Here is a 22,668-nt window from a genome sequence, read left to right as displayed (position 1 = left end):
CCAGCTCAGGCAGGCATTGGGTTCCTGGAAGCCTTCCTGGGCCTGCGCTGGCTGAATTAGATGCCTGGCTCTGGACTGTTACTCTGCACAGCCAAGGGCCACTAATTTGTCTGGTTCTCCTGTGGTAGAACAAAACGGAAACTTTAGCAGCTTAAGAGCTGATGGGCTCTGCTTTTACATGTTGGCACACAGTAGCTCTACTTACTGGCTTAACCACAAAGGCTTACAGCAGCTGACAGGTAGCTATAATAAGATGACCACAACAGCAAAAGCAGAAAACAAAATAACTGGGACAGAAATCCCCCCTCTCCGGGTTTAATGCAGTAAAAGTCCCCAAAATGTATGAGCTGAAAGCCCCTAGGCTGTTGACAAGCTTGTACCCATATAGGGAAGGTCAGATGCACCCTCCAATAGAATCGCACCAACTCCCTTGCCTTGATGTACCCCAAATTGCTTATGTATAAAAGTAAAAGCCCTGCTGCACTCAGGGCTCAGACTTTGGGAATTATCCCTCTGGGCCATGGCCACTAATAAAGTGTTGCTTCTAGATCTCGGTGTCCAGACCTTCATTTCCCATTGCCTTCCACTGCTAGGGTCAATAACTTAAGAGCAAGGTGGTGGTTTTCATTTCTATAATCCCCAAAGCTGTCTGGTGCCCAACAGGAGGCTTTGAACAATGTTTATTGGATGGAATATGGAGATAACTTGAGCATATGCATCTCTCCATGTGGGATTTCCTTCCTTTTTATTTTGGTGCCTGTACATATGTGCTAGCAATTTCTTTCTTTCTCTCTCTCTCCCTCCCCCCAATCCTCCCAATCTAAGTCTTATTCCTCCTGAGTTCTCAACTCAAGCACCCACTTCTTCACTTCTTCCAAGTCCTCTTTCCACACACCCACCACACACAGTTCTTCTCTTAAGACATGTCCCCCAAGTGATCATATTTTCCAACATTTGTCTTCCTGGCCAGACTGTCCATCTCATGGACCCAGAACCCTCATCTTCAGCCACCTCCAAGATGTAGCACAGCACGCATCACCCAGTAGGCACCCAATCCAATTCTTTTTTAAACAAATGAACAAATGAATCAGGGGACGTTTGTAGCTTTGAGTTCCCCGAGGTACTTGGCAGAGACAAGGCTTCCTTTTGTGGCCAGTTGCTGTGATCGCCACCCAGGAAGAGTGGTGCCAGGACCATTCATCTCAGAGGCCACCCTGCTCTTGCATGAGACCAAGAGTAAGAGCCTCCTTCAGTTTGGGGTCCCAGTCCCTGGCTTGCTTCACACTAACCCTGACCCTGTTCTTCTTCCCTCTTGTATAACTCATCCCTGCCTTGACATAGGCAGCAGAGATCCAGCATACACTCATATGTAGAATAAAATAACCTTTTTTCTTCCTACCACATGCACTCTCATAACATGATGCAGAATACTTCTGTGACCACAGGTGTGTCTGCAGCGGGTCCTCCCACGGATACCAGCTGAGAGTCCTCTCCTTCAGTTCAGTTCAGTTCTGACACCGTCTTCAGATCTCGCAGGTGGAGGGCTCAGTTCCCCACTTCACATGGGCCCCAGGAATGTCTGACCAACTGGCTGTTAATTTGCTAGAACAGCTCCCAGAACGCAGGGAATCTTAAGTTTGCCCATTTATTGCAAAAGATATTGTTGAAGATCCAAATGAACAACAAGATGAAGACCTGCCCAGGGCAAGCCATGAGGGTAAGGAGGGGGGGGCTTCCAGGCCCCTCAGGGCACATAGGAGCCTCCCTGTGTTCGGCTATCTGGAAGCTCCTGGAACTTGGCCCTTTTTGGTTTTTATGGAAGTGTCATTACATAGGCATGATTATTGGTGATCAAGTTAGCCATTGAGCCCCACTCCCCTTCCTGGAGGCAGAGCCGGGTGGGACTGAACACCAACCTTACTTCACCCTGCCATTCTGACTTTCCTGTGGCCAGCCCCCATCCTGAAGCTCCCCAGGGGCTGCCAGGCACCAACCATCTCATTAGCATACAGGATATCTCATTAGCATACAGGATATCTCATTAGCATACAGGATATCTCATTAGCATGCAGGACACTTTGACCACTCCAGAGATTCCAAGGGCATTAGGCGCTATATGCCAAGAAACTGGGATGAGATGTAAACACATTTACCTTATTAGGAATCACAGCTTATTAAGCAAAAACCTGGAAGTTGTTACCTCACAGAGTAAAACCACAAAGAGGGCAGAAGTAGCAAGATGGAGGGGCTCCTGGACAGGATTCCAACACCAGAGCTCTGACTTTTCTCTCTTCTCCATTTTTCCATATCCTTCTCTCAGACAAGCGAGAGACAATTTTGCTCTTAAACTTGGTACCTACATTCTCATACATTTTCATCCACGGAAAAAAGACGCTCCTTTTGCCAGCTCAGGGCAAAAGTCCTGGGGAAGAACTCTCATTGGCTTGACTCAGGTCACCTGATGATGACCTGGACCAATCCCTGGGGGCCAGAGGCTCAAGGGGGTCTGGTTGGCTTAGCTTAACTCTCATGGCCGACCCTGCAGCCAGGACCTAGGGTCCATGACCAGAAGAAGAGGGGCAGTAGCAGAGAGTGACCATATCCCAGGAGTATCCTTTGGGTGAAGAGACCACCAAAATTTGCCATTTCCATGTTCCTTGAAAACACAGAACTCTGGTCTGACTGTGACCTAACTGGAACAACACTGTCTGATAACCTCAGGTAGTTCCCATCAGGTGCCAGCAAATGACCTCTAGTCCCCTGAGCACCCTCCTCCGCCCAGAGCAACTCCCTGCCAGGCAGAGGGACACTCATGAGTGAACAAGACCAAGGAAAAGGATTGGTTTTCCAACCCAGGGCTCTACACAGTAGTTATTTCAACCAAGGGCAATTTTTGTACCTGGGGGACATTTGACAATGTCTGGAGACATTTTTGTTGTCACAGATGGGGAAGTGAGATTTCTGGCATCCAGTGGGTGGAGGCCAGGGATGCTGCTAAGCATCCTACTATGCTCCCAGCAGCCCCCCCCCCACACACACACAGAGAGAGAGAGAGAGAGAGAGAGAGAGAGAGAGAGAGAGAGAGAGAGAGAGAAATCCAGGCCAAGTTGTCAGTAATGTCCAGAGAAGTTTCTTGAGAAGATGAATTCCTAGAACCTCCCTTCCAGCCCCTTCTCCTGTGTCAGGATGTGCTCAGTGTGTAGAGAGGGTGAGAGAACTTTCCCAGGTTCCCACCCTTGGAGGTGCCCTCTTTCACCTGCTTGCCCCTTGGGATATGATGCTAAGCCCACCCAGAGGACAAAGGAAGCCTGGGTGCTGCCAAGGTGCGTGGAACTCCCATTCTGGAACATCTGTCCCAAAGAATTCGGGGGAGCCAGGGAGGCTGGGAGGGAGATTGCTGCTGAGATGAAAAGCAGCAGCTGGTGGCTCTCAGAAGGCCACCCTGGGGAAGTGCAGAACGGTCCAGTTGTTCTCAGCAACACACCCCGCGCTTGTATTGTATTTTTTTTTTTTTTCAGAGTCAACAGGGTTTGAGGAGAAGAAAAACCCGAGCAGCACACAGCAGCCCAGCTGCTTCATCCCTTCCTTCGTTTGCACCATCACATGCTCAGAATACTTCCGGATTGTGAGAGAAAACAAAGTCCCTGTCCCCACAGAGTGGCTAGGACCCTTGGCATTCTGGATCAGACCTAGCAACAACCCAGCTTCCTGTCTGGGCAGCTGGTGTGCCCTGGGGCTGCCTCTGGCAACCTCAGATTCTCCCTCGGTAGGTTAGGGATCACCGGCTGTTCCTTTTGAGGTGCATTACACAGCACAGTGCCTGCTTCACAGTAGGGTCCTGACAAATGTCAGTGGCTCCCAGGCCCACTGTGGCAATGACTGCATCAGAGGGTGGCAGGTCTGCAGGGATGGGGGATGGCGAGCAAAGGCAGTCATCCTCCAGCTGCTGTGTGCATGGGGTTCTCCTGGAGGGCAGGTGAAATCAGTGGCCTGGTGTTGCAAATCAATGCAGAGGATTTGCTCCTTGAAATGCAAAGGCAGTGAGCACAACTAGAAGATAAAAATGGAGAAAGATTCCTGACCCACGGTGAGTAAGAAGAAAGCCAGAGATGTGGTCCCAGAAGAAGGGAAGCGTGGGGTTTATTCTGGGAGTCCATACATATTCACTCTAGGGGCAGGTGCCTTCCTGAGCATGCTCAGCTCAGGGCCAAAGTTAAAGAATAAGGTGGATGCATTTCTCGTCAGGTTCAGCTCCAGTTCATAGAACACCTGGTAAAGGTTCAAATGGCAAACACCAACCCTTAGAAATGACACTCAATTCAGGGTCACAAAGATGGCAGACATGAATACTTCTGACCATGCTCAGTTTGATATTAAAATAGTGTGGCTCAGTGATCTCAGCAATCATGACAGATTCTTTATGAGTTTCTCCAAAAAGTTTTAGCAGAAATAAAAGAGAAGATCCTATGTTAATGCATTGGAGTTTGCCATTAAAGTGGCTATCACAGTTAGTGGCTGTTTTAGTCAGCTTTTTCGTTGCTGTGACTAAAAGGGTCTAAACCAGCACAATTATTGAGGAGGAAAAGTTTGAGGGCTCACAGTTTCAGAGGTCTTAGTCTATAGAAGGCCAGCTCCATTTCTTAGGGCTTGAGGTGAGACAGGACATCATGGCAGAAGAGTGTGGTGGAGGGAAGCATCTCACATGATGATCAGAAAGCAGAGAGAGAGACTCCACTCTCCAGGTACAAATATATACCCATAGCCATGCCCCCAATTAACCACTTCCTCCAGCCATATTCCCCTGCCTCCTGTTAACACTCAATTAATCCCATCAGGTATTAATTCATTGATTAGGTTAAGGCTATAGCCCAATCATTTCTCCTCCAAATTTCTTGCATTGTCTCATCTGTGAGCTTTTAGGGGACACCACATCTACACCATAACAGTGGCTAATGTGAGATGTGCCTCCCTCCTGTTCCCTTCCTGTCTGAATGTTTTCAGGCTGCTTCAACAGGATACTATGGGCTGGAGGCTTAGACATGGGTTTCTCACTGTTCTGGGGTCTCAGGTTCGAGATCTGTCCTGGTGGACCTATTATAGGGGGAGGGTCCCCTTCCTGGTTTCCAGATGTCTTTCCAGTCTCTTTCATAAGGGCACGGATCCAGTCACAAGGTCTCCAAACACATGACTAATCTCCTCCCAAAGAATTCCCCCCGACACCATCACAATGTGGGGGGACACGAATTTTGAGTCCCTAACACAGCTGCAGTCAGATAATATCGATGCCGCTGGTGAGGGGTCGCACTTGGAGGAGAAGCACTGTTTTCATGCAACAGTGTCCAGCTGTGGTCACACATTAAGGTCACCAGAGAACTTACGACGACCCCTTAGGATTGTGATGAAAGTGTTGGGGGTTTGGCTCAGGCGTTGACATTTTTAAAGCTTCCCATGGCAACGGGTGGAGGATGGCAATTCCAATGGCCGTGTGAGGCCAAGGACACTGGGCCAGTTATAAGGCCAGCCCTTCTGCCGGCTCTGCATGCAGCTCCCTGGAAAAACACCTTGTCTGGCTCCCATCAGTTTAAAACTTGTCCTCTCTTGGTTCCTTTCCTCAGTCTCATCTTACTTCTGCCCCTTCAGCCAGGCCCAGCCATGCTGGGGTCCTGGAAATTCCCCACCCAGAACCTTATCCACAGTGGTCAGGCCAAGGGGACACAGATGGGAGGTCCTCTACTGACTGTGTCTCAGGACCTGATCTCTCCCTGTGTTGTGCCAGGAGCCCCACTCTGACCCCTGGATATCGCAGACTCCAACCTGACCTGGTACCAACTGTCCCTCCGCATCCCACAGGGCCCAGGGTGTGGTGACTCCCCTGGGACAGGCCCCAGCACATGCCTCTCAGGTCCAGCCCACAGGTCTGGCCTTCTGCTTCCTTTCTGCCCCTTTGAGACTCAGAGGATGTTCAGGCTTTCATTTAAAACACCAGCCAGATGTAAAGCCTTCCATCTAAATTTCAGAGAAGGACCCTCCTTACCCTTTGATGTTCTCAGTGCAAGCAGATCATCAAAGAGTGTACTGGTTACCTCCACGGCAGAGCTCCGAAGTGAGCACGCTCACTGCAGAACTGCACTGTTCCTAAAGAGCACCTTTCCCAGCTGAGGAGGCTGCAAACCTGGCCCAGCCCCCACTCGCCCTGCTCCAGGTCCTGGTTCTGGGCCTGGCTGCACCTCCTGCTGGTTTCCCTGCTCCCTGCTCTTCCTTGAGACCACATGCATGTTAGGTGACACAGCAGGACACTCAGGAAACAAGGATTGAAACCAGGATTCTCAACTCCCAAGTGTGCCCAGGGAGGGGGAGTGTGGAGTGGTGATTGTCTCTTACTTTTAAATCATTCCTAAGTTATTTCCAGATCCAGCAGGGCCTCTTCCTCCACTGCCAAGGGCATCTCCAGGCCCAGGTCATTTCTGCATGGCTCGGGGCGGGCTGGGCCATGATGGAGCAGAGATGTCCACGAATCTCCCAGCCTACCCCATTAAAGGTTTTCTTCTCCCTTCTGTTAAGTCTACCGGGAGCCGAGCGCATCTGCGCATCCTGGAGCTGTGCTACCCTGAAACTGGGCTCTGAGGCCACCATGTGAAAGGAACAGAGGGATGGAGAGGCGCGCTGGCTCTAAGTCCTTGAGCTGGTAGGTGACAGGTGACATTTCTGCACATAGACCACTGGCCCGAATGTGTCCTGTGGCTCCATTCCCCTGACTGTGGGAAGCACCTGGAATGCTGGTACAAAGTTACAAAGGGTTCTAATTATCTTCAGTATTTCAGTAGTGTCTATCATGTTGTTTCCTTTTTCATCACTAATTTTAGTAATTTGAATTTTTGCTCTCTTTCTCTTCATTATTCTAGATAAGGGTTTATCAATTTTATTTAGTTTTTTTTTTAAAAAAACTTAGTTTTTAAAGAAACCATCTCTTCATTTTTGTCAACTTTTTGAATTATTTCTTTTGTTTCAGTTTCATTGATTTTAGCTTTAATTTTGACTATTTCCTGTCTCCTACTGCTTTTGGTGTTGATTTTTTCTTCTTTTTCGAGGACTTTGAGATGCAATGTTGTAGGGACAGATGAGACAAGGCACCGAAGATAGCAGGAAATGGCTTTATTTGGCTGCAGACAGTTTCAGAGGGCACAGCTTTTGCTGTAATCAATCAATCCCCTGAACCCCAAGTTCAGGGAGTTTCAGAATTTTATACCCAGCATGTAAGAGGAAGGGCTCAGAAGTTCAAAGTCTGCAGAAGTTCACACAAAAGCAGCTTTTTCTTTCACTGTTCTGGGCAAGTTAACCCTTCAAGGACAACACCTGAGAAGGGGAGAACTTCTTCTCCCCTTTCTTTCCTCCCCCTGCCAGATGTTACCATGGAGCCCAATTGGTAGCTTCTTTTTTTTTTAATATTTATTTTTCAGTTTTCGGCGGACACACATCTTTATTTGTATGTGGTGCTGAGGATCAAACCCAGGCCGCACACGTGCCAGGCGTGCGCGCTACTGCTTGAGCCATATCCCCAGCCCAATTGGTAGCTTCTTTATCTTAGAAATGTAGACATCTCTGTGAAGCCCCAGCTCAAGGTCAGAGGCCTTGTTTACACATTTCTACAAACTACTATACTGGATAGATGTTTGTGAGAAACTAGTAAGGGAGTGTCCAGCACCTGGAGTGCTGATTTTCTCCTAGCCATTGGCCAAGTAAAATAGGGCAACATTAAAATAGGAAGTTTATCTACATTGAACTCTTTTGTAGAGACTCTTTTGCTGATAGTCCTAAAATCAGCCATGTTGAAGATTTCTGGAGAAGCCCAGTTAAGGCTTTTTGTGGAGAAGAGGGTGCCACTACAATGTTAGTTCATTTATTTGTTAACTTTTTTATTCTTTTAACTAATGAGTCTGATGCAATGAACTTTCCTCTAAGCCCTGCCTTCATGGTATCCCAGAGATTTTGATACGTTTCCTTTTGTCTTTTGATATGTTCTCATTTATCTCTAAGATTTTTTTTATTTTCGCCCTGATTTCTTCTGCTGTCCATTCATCATTCAATAGCATGTTATTTAGTCTTCATGTGTTAGAGTAGTTTCTATTTTTTATTTTATTGTTGATTTCTTATTTCATTCCATTATGATCCTATAGAATGCAGGGTAGAATTTCTATTTTTTTGTACTTGCTGAGAGTTTCTTTGTGGCATAACATATGGTCTGTTTTAGAGAATGATCCACATGCTGCTGAGAAGAAAGTGTATTTGCTCGTTGAAGGATGAAATACTCTCTATATGTCCATTAAGTTTAAATTATTGATTGTATTATTTAGTTCTATAGTTTGTTTAGTTTTTGTTTGGAAGATCTATCCTGTGGTAAAAGAGGTGAGTTAAAGTCATCCATTATTATTATGGTGTGGTCTATTTGAAATTGAGAAGGGTTTGTTTGATATGCATAGATGTTCCATTTTGGGGGGAATAAATATTTACAATTGCTATGTCTTGTTGATGTATGATTCCCTTAAGCATTATGAAATGTCCTTCTTTATCTCTTCTGACTAACTTTGGCTTGAAGTCCACTTTATCTGATACAAGGATGGAAACACCTGCTTGTTTATGCAGTGCGTTTTTCTCACCTTCAGTCTGTGGATGTTTTTTCCTAGGAGGTAAGTCTCTTGAAGACAGCATACTGTTGGGTCTTTTTTTTTTTTTTTACATCCAATCTGCCAGTGTATGTCCTTTGGTCTATGAGTTTTGGCCATTAACCTTCAGGGTTCTTATTGAGATATGATTTGTATTCCCAGCCATTGGTGGTTTATTTTTTTGTTTTTTTAACTTAGTTTTTCTTTTTATTGACTTTTCCTTTAGTGCAATTCTTCTCTTTGCTGGTTTTCATTTTTTTTTTCTTCATTTCACCCTCATGGAATATTTTCTTGAGAATATTCCGTAGTGCAGGCTTTCTAGTTGTGAATTCCTTTAATTTTGTTTATGATGGAAGGTTTTCATTTCGTCATCAAATCTGAAGCTTAGTCTTGCTGGATATAAAGTTCTTGGTTGGCATCCATTTCCTTCAGAGTCATGTTTTTCCATGACCTCCTGGTGTTGAGGGTCTGGGTGAGAAAACCTCTGATGTCCGAACTGGTTTTCCCCTATACAAAATTTGATTTTTTTTCTCTTTGATTTTTTTGATTCTGCATGTTAGTAATTCTTATTATAATGTGCCTTGGTATGTGTCTGCTATAATTTTGTACATTTGGGATTCTGTAAACCTCTTATAGTTGATTTTCCACTTCATTCTTTAGATCTGGGCAATTTTCTGATATTATATCATTGAAAAGATTGTGCATTCCTTTGGTTTGTATCGCCATGCCTTCATCTAATCCCGATAAATTTTAAGTTTGGTATTTTCATGTTTTCCCATAGTTCTTGAAAGTTCCTTTCATGGCTTTTTACCATCTTCTCTCTGTGGTCAATTTTATTTTCAGGAGTATATATTTTGTCTTCATTGCCTGAGGGTCTGTCTTCCACGTGGTCTAGTCTGTTGGTGATACTTCCCATTACATTTTTAATTTGGTTTATTGTTTCATTTCAAGGGTTTCTGCTTGATTCCTTTTTATAATTTCTGCCTCTTTATTGACACGATGTTTCAGTTCCTGTATTTCCTCTCTGATACCATCCTTTGTTTCGACAATCAATCAGTCTAAGTACGTACCTTCTAAACTCCTTCTCTGACATTTTCTCTACTTTGTTGTCTATGGATTCTGTGTTGGAACATCTTGGTTTGTTTGTGGCACATTGTTCCTTTTTTTTTTTTCATGTTGTGTGTCTTTGCATCTAGTGGTATAGATCTGAGGCAATACAGTTGCACCTTGTGGTCTGATAGTGTCCCTGAAGGCTTCCAGCACCCCACCCTGACAGTGGACTTCCAGGCAGCAGTGAACAGCGGGTGATCTGCCGGCAAATGGCAGGTGATGTATAGTTGAATGTTGAGCAGAGGGCAAAGGGAAAGCAAAAGGCAGGCAAATGGGCAAATGGTGGGCGAACAGCAGAGGGTGAACGGAAGGCGAACAGCAGAGGACCAGTGGGCAGTGATGACTGCCTCACAGAAAAACAGTATTTCCTCTGCTTGAATCCTGAGTCGTGGAGAAACAAGATTCCCTCTAGACTGCCATCTTGGATCCTCTGGCTTATCTGATTTAAGGCAAAGCCCAGACACCAGGTCATGCCATCACTGCATGTCAACATTATTTTCACAAGACAACAGTCACAATGCATCTAATGAAGTTGGTGATTCTCTGACATTGTCTTATATTTCGTTTATAAGCAAATTTCCCCAATTGTCTCAAAAGCGTCCTTTTTTTCTATTTGCAGTTGGTTTATGTTCCATTTGGTTGTTGAGTCTCTTCATTCTCTTAATCTTGAAGACCCCACGCTATTTCACAGCACTGATTTGTATAAACCTGCCGTCATCCTGTGAATTACCCATACTCTGCCTTTGTCCATTCACATCTTTGTCATTTTCCTGTACACAGTCCCTCCCTATTCACTGTAAGTGGAAGTCAGCTCCAGGAGCATGACTGGCATTGAAGGCAAGAATAGTTCCTGGTGATCCTGCGCTGCTTATTGCATGACATTAAGAGAAGCACACATCCTACTTTTAATGACATTAAGATTGATCACTGGTTTGAAGAGTGGCAGGCTGATCCCTCCGTGGTCAAGTTGCTCATCAGCCTCTCACCTATCATATTCTTCCTTGGTGATCGCTGTCCAAATCCATTGTTTCTAGGAGTTGCAAAATGGCAATGTTCTGATTCTTCCATTCCTTCCACATACCCCAGGCAGGGGAATTTCATCTGCTTTTAAGCAGCCAGAGAGCGCACCTTATCCCCATGTCTTTGTTCTGAATGACTTAGAACAATTTCCTGAGCTCTACTTCAACACGAAAAGACCTCCTTACCATTGAGAAAATTTCTCCAAACTGCCTTTGACTCCAAAAACAAGACTGAGAGGGAAATTTTGCAAGTGACTGCACTGGGGTGTGATCTTTGTCCTAGAGTATCCCTGACTAACCAAGGTGCCTGATCATTTGGACATAAAGTTTCCAAAAGTTCTGCTGAAAACAAGTGGTTGGACTATTTTACTAACACACACACACACACACACACACACACACACACACACATGATCAAGAATGATCAAGATTCACAGAAGCTTTCATTCTGTAGCTAGCGTTCCTGGGCTGCCCTTGGTGCATCTCCCTTGAGAAAGCCAGGAAAGTATGGTGACATGGGACCTGCTGAAACTTCTAGAGTGGACACAACTAAGGCCCCAAGGCAGCCTCCTCCCTTTAGAAAGGAAGCTCAGAACCTGGCTCCATGGGTACCGGCTTCAGCAACACTCCTGCTCCCAATTTCTCTTACGTCTGTAGAGCAAGGTCCCGCTCAGCGTCCCGGACCTGTGATGGCACCAGGAGGGTGAATGCCCAGGGGTCACATTTGGTGGAAAGCAAACAGGACTCAGAATGTGTTCTGCCGTGGTCGCCCTCACCTCTTTTTGTCTGTGGAACATACATTGCTCTTCTCTGAGCTGCTCACTTGAGATTCGCTCATTTTATTTTCTTTAGCACCAAACCCTCCCGCCTTAACTGTAGGAAGTTCAATACTCAGTGGGTCGTTCTCAGACATTTCTGGGAAAACTCAGGGCCTCCTGCACCTTTCCATGGGTTCCACCTGGTTGTCCTTGTCCCTCCATGACTCAGAGTGAGGTCTCCCGCTGTGCCCTCTGCTCTTCAGTGTTCCAGGAAGAGGTGGCCCAGGCTGACGGGCTCCGCTCTGCCTCCCTTTCTTGGGTATCATGAGAGCTGAGAACTCCCTGGGCCTCAACGCCAGAGACAGGGGCACCCTGAAATAAAGAGAACGCCCCTGTGTGTTGCCTTCTGTGGCAGCGGGACCTGGGGCAGGTGGCTCCCCCAGTCAGCTGCAGAAGCTCCAGGGCAGTGACACTGATGGCCAGGCTGGGGCTGAGGTCCAGTGTGGGGCCACACTCCCCAACACTCGGGCCTGGTGGCCGAGCCCGTCTTTCCACACACGATCACTGACCTGAGTGTGAGTTTTCCTAGCCCTTGTGGGCCCCCCCTACACACTGAATTTTGCACATGTCTGACACAGAGGTTGTGGACATAAATAGACACTTGAGCACCTTGCCTAAAGCCATGGCTGGGAGAGCACTGGAGGCCACGTTCTGCTACATTATTTGAGGCTCTGAGAAGTTGTGCACTTGAGGCTCCAGTTTCCCACAAGTCCTAAGTGGTGTGGGTTCACGATTTGAATCCAGATCTGCAAGCCTCTTGGTCATCCCCTGTATTGTCCCCCCTCCTCAAAGCTTTGGAAAGGATACCGGAGAAGGTCAAGGCTGTGAAACTTGGGATTTTTGAGTTAAAAGGGACTTTAGAGACTTGTAAGCAATTCTCCATTTACAAAGGTGAAGGCTGAGGCTCAGGAGAAGGAGTGACTTACCCAGGATCCCACAGCAAAGTTGAGCCTTAAAGCCAGCCTCGAAGTCTCCCCTGCAGACTGTGAGCTGCACATCCTCACATGTCAGGCACCAGGAGGAAGGGGGCCGGGGGACCACGTGACTTGTCCTAGGTAGGAGAGCTGGGCCCTGAGGGCGAACCACATGCCAGGCACCATGCTAGGTGTGTGATTATGCCACACTGCTTCCCGAGCGACTGAATGTGTCCTTATGCTGTTCTTCATATGCCATGCAGCCGTTTCCCACGGAGAAACTCATTTGATGTTGGAAATACTCAGCATTTTTTGCACTGCAGCTAATTCATCTCCTAATGGGTAAAATTCGCTCACTGTGCTTTTCAAGGAAAAACTTGGCTCTACCAAAATATTCTCCAGATGACACAACAACTCCAGATTCCTCCAAGGCAGGTCATTCCCTTCTGGTGTAAAGCAAAAAGAACGTGGACTCAGGAGTCTTGGACCCAAGTGCTCGTCCCAGCCCTGCACCCTGACAGAGCACCTTCAGCCTAGTCCTTCCACCTTCCCCGGCTTCAGGCCTCCTGGGCAGAATGAAGGGATTGAATTAGGTGGGTGGTTTCTAAACGTGCTTGCACTAAAAGCCTCTGCCTAGAAAGATCCTGCAAACACCAACACTTTGATTAATTATCTCCCTTCTTTGTAAAAATTAATCACACATCCATAACTGTAATAACTTTTAATCAGAACAGCAAGCCATAGGGAGACAAGGCTCCAGCCCCAACAGAGAGCGTTAACGTTCAGCCCACTTGGCTCTGACATAGATAAATGGATGAATTCTCTCGGGCGGGCTATCAGAATGTTGAGAACAGTTCTCTGCCCTCCATCCTTACCTCGAGGGAGCACTGTCCCTAGCCCACTCCGAGAAGTCTTGGGATCTACTGGGCAAAAAGATTTCTACAGTCCCTCAGGTTCTAAAATTCTTAAGGGGGTGTATAACGGTTAATTTGAATTGTCACCTTGATTGGATTAAGAGATGATGATGATTAAGAGGCTTCTGGGTGTGTTATTGAGGGTGGCATGTGGGACAGCAAACTGGAGTGGAGACCCTCCCTAAGTGTGGGCGGCATCGTCCAATAGGATGGTGGCTTGGATGGAATGACAGTTGGAAGAACAAGGAAGCAGCTGCAGATGCAAGCTCAGTTCTCTTGAACCAGTTCTTGATTGCTGCTGCGATCACCTGAGGACATCAGACTCTCACTCCTTCACTCTTCCAAAGTGGACTCTGCCAGTGATTCTCCAGAGAGTTTCCAGAAGCCTTCCGTCTCAGATGGGAGTAGCACCGTTGATCCCTCTTGTTCTGAGGTGTCAGCATCTTGAACTGCTCAGCTACTGGTTCCTCCAGCTCTCCAGCCTGCAGATGGCCACTGTGGACTATCCAGCTTCTAGTGTGTATGCCAATCTAAAAATCCTCCTTTTTATAATCATATCTCCTGTTGATTCTGTGCTCTGGAGAGCCTAACACAGGATAAATTCCATAAGCTTCCTCAGAGATAAATAGTTGAGGTTGTATCTGCTGATCAAACTTGAAGCCTATTTTTAAGAATGTGACTTGCAATCTGAATGCTTCAGATGGGAATCTAACTTAGTCAAGGCTCCTTTAGGCTGAATCACACCCCCAAACAAGGATTTAGTATGTGTCATTTATTTGGAAGGTGAGATAAGAAGAGACAGGGAAGAGTGAGCTAGTTCAGGAGTACTGGTGCATGGCCTACTGCTGTGACCGCTGGGGCAGGGACGTGAGAGTGCTTCTCCACCTCCAGTCCCAGCCAGCTGAAGTCTGCCCCTTGGGCTGACTCCCCCATATTTCAGACCTACCCCAGGTGTGCACAGTCAAAGACCCAGGACACATCTGCTTGTGAGGAACTATCAATAGATGACCTCCAGGATAGGTGAAGGGGAAGTGGGCAGGACATCAACACGTATTCCACAGAGACTAAATAGAGAGCATGTCACCATACAAAGTCACAATGACTATCCATCCATTAGTTTAGCAAACGTTGGTTGCTAGGTACTCTTCTAGGTGCTTGGATACATGAGCGAACAGAAGAGAAGGAGGTCCTTGAATTTGTCGAGTGTACACTCTAACAGGAGGAAAAATGTGTAACATACATAAGTGCATTGCACGGTGTTACAGGATGATAATAACAATAAATATGTAAACTATACAGAGCCAGAAGAGGGGAAGGGAATGAAAATTAGTCGTTCAGAGTCAAGGATATTGCATTTAAATACGGTGACTGAGGAAAGATTTGAAGAAGAGTGAAATGAGCCATGGGAAAACCCAGCTAGAGAGGATTCCAGATAGAACAAACTCCCTCAGGTGCAACAGGAGGCTGCCTGCTGTCTTCCCAGAATGGTCAGGAATCCACTGGGCAGGAGCAGAGGGCACAGGCCAGGATCGCAGAGATGTCCAGGACGTTTGGCTTTTATGGCAAGAGTAATGGGGTTCACTGAGGGTTTGGAGAAGAAGAGGGACATGATTTACCTTGTGCCCCAAGATAACCACTCTGACTACTGTAGAAGAAGAGACTGGAGGGGTTCTCTCAGGTACCCGTGCTGTGTGACAGATTTCTGCAAATTTAACAGCTTAAAAATGACATAAGTGTTTTAGCCAATGCACTCACGCTTGTTGAAGTCCCATTCCAGCCGCCCTGTGCTCTCCAGCCCTCTGCCCACCTGAAATCCCCGACACCCCTTCTCCTCACCTCTCTAGACACCACAGTTATTTCCACACTTCTTTTAAATTTATCCTTCACAAATGGCTTCCCTCGATCTTACTGGCTTAAGAGAATCACTTCCCTCCGTTTTTTTTTAAGGTTTTCTGGCTCATCTCCTGGAAGACAGCATGACCACCTTGGGTTGTGACTTTATTACTGGCTGACATTACTGTGCACCTGCTGATTGGTTTGCTGGGGCTGCAGTGACAAAGGATCACAGCAGCAGATATTTATTCTATATATTCTCACAATTCTGGAGGCCAGAAGTTCAGGATCGAGGAGTCAGCAGGCTGTTTCTCCTGAGGTTGCCTCCTCCTGGGTGTTCACAAGGTCGCCCCTCCATGTGTCTGTGCCCCGAGTTCCTCTTCCTGTAATGGTAACAGTTCTCTTGGATTAGAACCTTGCTTTATCTTAATTAACTTTTTAAAGATCCTGCCTTCAAATACAGTCACATTCTGAAGTTCTGGGGTTATGACCTCAACATGCTTATTCTAAAGGGACACAATGCAGCCCAGGACACCTACCATGTTTTGCAGTCGTGCTGGGCACTAGAGAAGCCCTGTTCTCGTTTGCCTTCCTGTTCCTTTACTGGAAATGCATCCAGGAGGCCAGGGCCCTGGGGACTCGCTGCACTGAGACCTCTGACACTCACTCCCTGCAATTACTCACACTGTCACAGAAAGCCACGGTACTGGCAAGAGCTGGTGCAGAATTAATGGAGATCCACAAATGACCGAGGAGTGAACGTTCAGCCAGACAACAAATAGGGACGACCCTTTGGGGATTCTCAGGCCCCTGTCTAACGTGTTCCCCAAAGCCACAGACCTTACTTTCAAAACCCAAGTGCCACTCTCTTGAATGTAAAAAAAAAAAAAAAAAACAATACGTGGTTTTGTGCTTGGACATTTTATGTCTGGTCATGTGAGTCCACAGTGAGAGAGAGGAAAAACAAACAAATGAAAAAAATAACCATTTCAGAAAGTCGATTTTGCTTATTTCACGTGATAAATCACCAGAGCTGCCATTTTCCCAGTAATTTCAAAACCAGACACTGGTTAGTTTTTTCCTAAACATGGTTGTCTTCATTTGAGCCTTTCTGAGGGAGGGCACCCTTTGGGCTTTCCTTCAATACAGCAAAGGCAGCCAGCTGCGTGCCCCTTCCACGTGTTTACCCAATATTCCAGCATCGCCTTCATGAGGCTTAATGGCCCCGATGTATTCCAGGGCGAATGTACTTAGCAGAACAGTACAGAAGCTGACGACTCGCATTTCCCCAAATTGATTCCACATCTGCCTTAACTAAGCTGCTCCCGCTAGTACAAGCAACACCCCCACCCATCCTGTGCAAGACCGCGTATGCTATTAGAGGTTGAGAAATAAAAGGGCTTTTTTAGAAAAGAAGAAAATAAACTAAAGATCAACCTGAGGTTCAGAGTACTGCTGGGGGTTACTGGTCCTTCTTTGAAGAAAACTAAATAACTCTGCTAAATTACAAAACATTTCAACTCCACCTCTTTTGAGTCCTTTTGCTCATGCTGCACAATCTTTGTGTGAAAATCTTGTTACAGTACCAAAAACCAAAACAAAAAAACCCTCAACTATCAGAAACGTTAGGAAACCTCATCTATCCAGAACAATGTAGAAAGGGATAGAAAATACCAAAAATACCCCAGGGGTAGCCAAAATGTCACAAAGCCATTGCTATTTATCCATACCACAGCCTCTAAACCCACGTGAAAGGCCTGCACTTTCATTTGATGCCAGGTTCTAGTGTTTGGCTAACTGCTTTCCAGGCTCACTGTGGACCAGAAGCCGCAAATCAGATAGGAAGCTAGAACCTGTCCCTGCAGTTGGGAGGCAGGGCACAGATAAGAAACCAGAAATCTCACAGCACAGTGTCTCCCACCAGGGAAGGAACCGGTAAGTGACCCTCCCCAACAGCCCCTGAGGCACAGAGGTACAATAACAATACGCCCAAGTCATGAGAAGGCTGAACCAGTTTAACATCTTTTTTTTAAATTTTTTTTTAATTGTAGATGGACACAATATCTTTATTTATTTTTATGTGGTGCTGAGGATTGAACCCAGTACCTCACATATGCAAGGCAAATGCCCCACCGCTGGGCTACAACTCCAGCCCCTAACGTCTTTTATTTAAAGTGGAAATAACATGTGGAATACATTTCAGAAAAATGATTAAAGTAAAATACAAAATTGACATGCCATGTCAAGACTGTACTGTTGTAATTAAAAAAAATTGGTATAGAAAGGAATTTCACTTTATTTATTAATCCAGAGATATTCTTGCTTCAGACACAAATGAATCCAGAAGATTTGAACAACACTGTCAGGACCAGGCTTCTGTCTCCTGTTGATCCTTTCCACCTTTAGTCTCAGACTGACTCTGGCCTCATGGTGTAGAGATGGCTACCAGTAGCTCCAAATCTGATAAACAAGAGACCCTCCTCTAATCTGACCACACAAATGGACAGGTAAATTTAACCTGTACTCATCCTGGATCCTATCCCGTGGTCGGGAGTATGCCTGGTGTTCTGATTGGCGAACCTTGGACTATATGCCTACTCCTGGTATAGGGGATGAAGTCAGCTGCACTCATAGCAGAGAGACAGAATGAGACCAGGAAGCACAAGTAGGTAGATGATGGGAGAAGGTGATATCATGACAGAGGGGACAAGATGTCAGGCAAAGAGTTGCAGATGGCTACCGGGACAGGGAAAACGGGGAACCTCCCTCATATACAGCACGACTTTTTCTTGAAGCCTCTGGGTATAAATTATTTTTGTTGCTTTTTAAAAATCTAAATAACTTTAATTCTTTTTCATGTGGAGCTGAGGATTGAACCCAGTACCTCAAGCATGCCAGGCAAGTGCTCTACCACTGAGCCACAACTCCAGCCCTTGCTTTTTAGGTACGTGATGAATGCTTAATAAATAAAGGAGTTCTTGGTAATTCATTGGTAATTGGTAATGTTTTCAGATCCTTCCAAGCCCACATGCTCCCATGTCAGCATATAAGAATAGCTATATGTATATCTTTATAAATAATACATACTCACCTAAAAATATAAGAAACAGAACATATATGTAAAATTGAAACACAATTTTAAAGGACTGTCTCATAGACTATCAAATTTACATAGTTCTCTACTTCAATTATTTCCACATTTTTGTTATTCTATAAACATTTTTGTACATTTTAAAAATGTACCCAAATGTACCTAATGTACCTTTAAAAATGTACATTTTTAAAAATATACATTTTAAAAATGTACCTAAGCTTATCAATTTGTGAAACCAGTCCTAAAAGAGGAAGTTTGAAAATATAAATATTTAAAAACTATTGATACCAGTGAAACTATTTTTTACATTCACAAATGATTGTGACAATAAAAAGTTAGTAGTGACTGGAGTTTTCAATTATACAAGTAAATTCTCCCTTAGCACCACTATTTGGGATTTGTTTTTTTGTCGCTTGTAACTAAAAGAGTCTGGGAAATGTGTTCCTTAAAAAAAAAAAAAATATGTGTATATATATATATATATATATATATATACACACAAAATAAGATATATATATACACAAAATAAGATATATATATCTTATTTTGGTCATGTGTATTGACAGAGAGACCCCCAGGAAGAGACTGCTTTTGAGTTTCTGTATTGAGAACCCCCAAGTCTGGTGAGAAGCAGTGAGTCCTCATTTCTCTTTAATGTGCTCAGACCATACAGTGGGGGGAAGACCACACAGCTGAGTCTAAGTGGAAGGGGGAGGGGCACTCTGCTGCTGTCAATCAGTTGGGAGATCCTGGGAAGGGTGACCCAGCTGCCCTCTCCTGGCTGAGATCCCTGCTCCTGAGAGGTGCAGGGTTCATGCCTGCCTGCAGCTGCCCAGAAGGTAGATGAGCACATAGCCCACCCAGGTGCTCTGCCTACTGTCCTCAGTGCCAATGAGCTGCACACAGTACAACAGGCAGAATCGCTGCCCTCTGCAGTGTGAGCCAAGTTCACGAGAGTGAAATTGCCCGTCCGTGGTGGAGTCCTGTTGAGACTTGAGAAACAAGTTTTTGTTTGCTGATGCTTCAAAACATGGCTGCCTCCGGGCACAGGGCACTCTTCCAGAGTGTGAGCTCTCAGGACATCCAAGCCCCAGTGGTGAATGCCCAGGAACACCTCATAGATCCAGCCTTGAGCTCAGCGCTCTCAAACTGCATGGGCCAAAACCCGGTTTTGTGTTTGTCTGATTACCAGTCTCTCATGGACTACTAAAAAATGTAACAAAAATTAATTGTACTGGAAATTTGAAAACACAGGAAACACAAAATGTAAGCCCAAGTTTTTACTAGATTCAAAAGTTTCTAAGTGTGTCTTCATTTCTGTACTTACCTCATGTGGAGCACATCTCCAACTGCTCTGGCTACCAGCTCATTACAACAGCTGTGGGGACAGCCCTGGGCTATGTTTTGAAGTGTTGTTTTTTTTTTTTTTTTTAATTCTTACTTAAAATACTTCATTTCTCTTAAATTATGTCAAAACCATCATTTTGGCGTGTAAAGGTGTCCACCACGTGGTCCTACCTGCCATGCTTTCATTCACTCATTCTTTCAGCTGATCATGCAAGCCACCATTACTGAGTGCCTACTACATGACAAGACCACACTAGGTGCAAGGTACAAGCTGAGGCACTGTATAGTGCTCACTTCATAAAAATATCCACCTAAAGCAAACCATCATTCAAACGTGTGCGTGACTTTTAGACTCTACAGCCTTCTCACTGCACGTCGGAGCCCCAGGACCTTCTCATGGCTACATGAATCTGTTTTTCTGTACTATATCCAAGTATCCGAGGCAGGGTAACTTTACAAAGAGGTTTATTAGCTCAGTTTTAGAGGCTGAAGGGCCTCTGGGGAGGGCCTAACAGCATCATGGCTGGAGCACATACTATAAAACAGGAAGCCTGAGAGCAAGTCAGGGTCAGGCTCACTCCTATTGCTCCCTTGGAGCTCAGGGTCCCTGCATTAGGGTTCTCTGCAGGAACAGAATCAACAGTTGCTATGATTATAAAAAGAGGACTTATTAGGTTAGCTTATTTGACCAGAAGCTGCATAGTCCACAGTGGCCATCTGCAGGCTGGACAGCTGGAGGAACCAGTAGCTATGTAGCCCAAGAGGCTGAAGCCCCAGAACAAGAAGGATGGACAATGCTACCCCAGTCCGAGACCAAAGGCTTCTGGAGAATCACTGGCAGAGTCTGCTGTAGAAGAGTGAAGGAACGAGAGTCTGATGTCCTCAGGTGATCGCAGCAGCAATCAAGAACTGGTTCAAGAGTATTGAACTTGCATCTGCAGCTGCTTCCTTGTTCTTCCAACTGTCACTCCATCCAAGCCACCATCCTATTGGACGGTGCTGCCCACACTTAGGGAGGGTCTCCATTTCAGTTCACTGTCCCACATGCCAATCATTCCTAGACACATCTTCACTGACAGACCCAGAAGCCTCTTAATCATCAGCATCTCTTAATCCAATCAACGCGACTATTCAAACTGACCTTTAGAGCCCCAAAGAGGTACCTTCACCCCTTCTGAGGATGGCGCTCCCAGTGATGTATGGGACCCCCATTAGGCCCCACTTCTTAAAGGATCCTTCACCTCACATTTCCTCATAGAGGACCAAGTCTCCAACATGTGAACCTTGGGGAACACACTCATACCAGAGCAATGGATCTGTTCAAATGTCAGCTAGCCCCTATGGTAGTAGCTGTCATTAATCCGTCCCCTGCCATGTTCTAGATAATGTGACAGGACCATATCAGTGTTCCTAATTTTCCAGCAACCCCACAGGACTTGGCCATTCCTTTGCCACTGAACAACCTGGTTCCCTAGAAAGTTTTCTGATTCCACAATTAGACACAACCTTTTTACTTCTAAAGTCAATCTTTGCACCTCTTCTTAAAACCTTTTAATTGAATAAATGATTCAATGATTTAATTGAATACGTTTTTAGAAAAGTTACTATTTGCAGAGCTGTATGAATATTCAGAAACTCAACACGACCATGCACCTGTTCCTAGATCACAAGAGAACCTAACACCCTGAACACCTCCTCCGACACTTCCTGTCACTCCTCTTCCCTAAGAGCAGCCACTACCCTGGCTTCCAGCTGTACAGCTGACTCTTGTTACTGGCTTTGTTCATTCATTCAACTTTGTTCACTCTCACTGCAGCATCGTACTCCAGCCTGAGTGTATCGTTTATTCATTCGTTGTCCTCTAGGTGGGTGGTTGGGTGGTCTCCAGTGCTGCTATAAACATTCTATCGTATGTCTGCTGGTGAACTTGGGCACGCATTTATGCTGCATAAATAGCTGGCAATAGGAACCAATGCAACACTGGGTTTGCATTATGTCCAGGGTTAGTAGATGCTAACTACTTTTAATATTCTGCACTATTTTAATCTTATTTGTGAATTTATTTCATCTGCTCTACTAAACTATAAAGGCTTTTTGATCAAATACATATTACTTATGCTCTCCCTCATCTTAAAATGAGGGATCTAAAACATAAGACAGAAAACTGAAGTGAGAAAAGAGGAAGGAAACTGATAGGATAAAGAGAAGGATGAATTGAACACAATGGCCCAAATATACTTCACAGAGCTGTAGCTACTGTTAAAGCTGGACCACAAGTGCGGTTGTGCTTCCCATCAGCCAGTGCAGAGAGGGAATCAAGTTACATAATTCAATGTTCACAGGATTAAAGTACCAAGTGGGATTTAAAAAAGTCAATCTAAGTCTTCTGGGCATTAAAAAGTAAAGGCCCAAACTTTATTTCAAAAGTAACAATAAGAAATGTCAGTTTCTCCCCTCCTGTTATAACCTCCCCCAATATGGACATTCTAAAACCCTAAGACACAAGGTGTTGGGGAAAACTGGACTCCAAAGTATGGTCCAAGGACCTCTGGGAGTCTCTGGAACCTTTTCAGAGCATCTGCGTGGCCAAGACCATCTTCTTGGTACTGAGAAAGGTTTTGGGTTTTTTTGCTCTCATCCCCTTAGGAGAGCAGAATATTCTAGAGACCACTTGGTGATACTGCAACAGATCGGTAAAGAAACAGATGTGGGAACTCGGCTGTCTTGTTAGATGTTTAAGAGATTTGCAAATTCTGTCTTAAGAAAATTTTCAAGCAAAAATATGCCCTAATGGGTTATTATATTTTTTTAATGATAGAATTTTTCAAAATTAATTTCTAATATAGTAAATATCTATAGACATAACAATTCACATAAATAATCACTTTAGAGTTCCTGAAAACTTAAGAATGAAAAGGTGTCCCAAGGCTAAAAAGCTGAAGAAATGCTAGTTTAATGG

This window comes from Ictidomys tridecemlineatus, chromosome 9 (genome assembly GCF_052094955.1).
Source record: "Ictidomys tridecemlineatus isolate mIctTri1 chromosome 9, mIctTri1.hap1, whole genome shotgun sequence".
Classification (NCBI taxonomy): Eukaryota; Metazoa; Chordata; class Mammalia; order Rodentia; family Sciuridae; genus Ictidomys; species Ictidomys tridecemlineatus.
Note: the sequence above shows the minus strand (reverse complement) of the source record.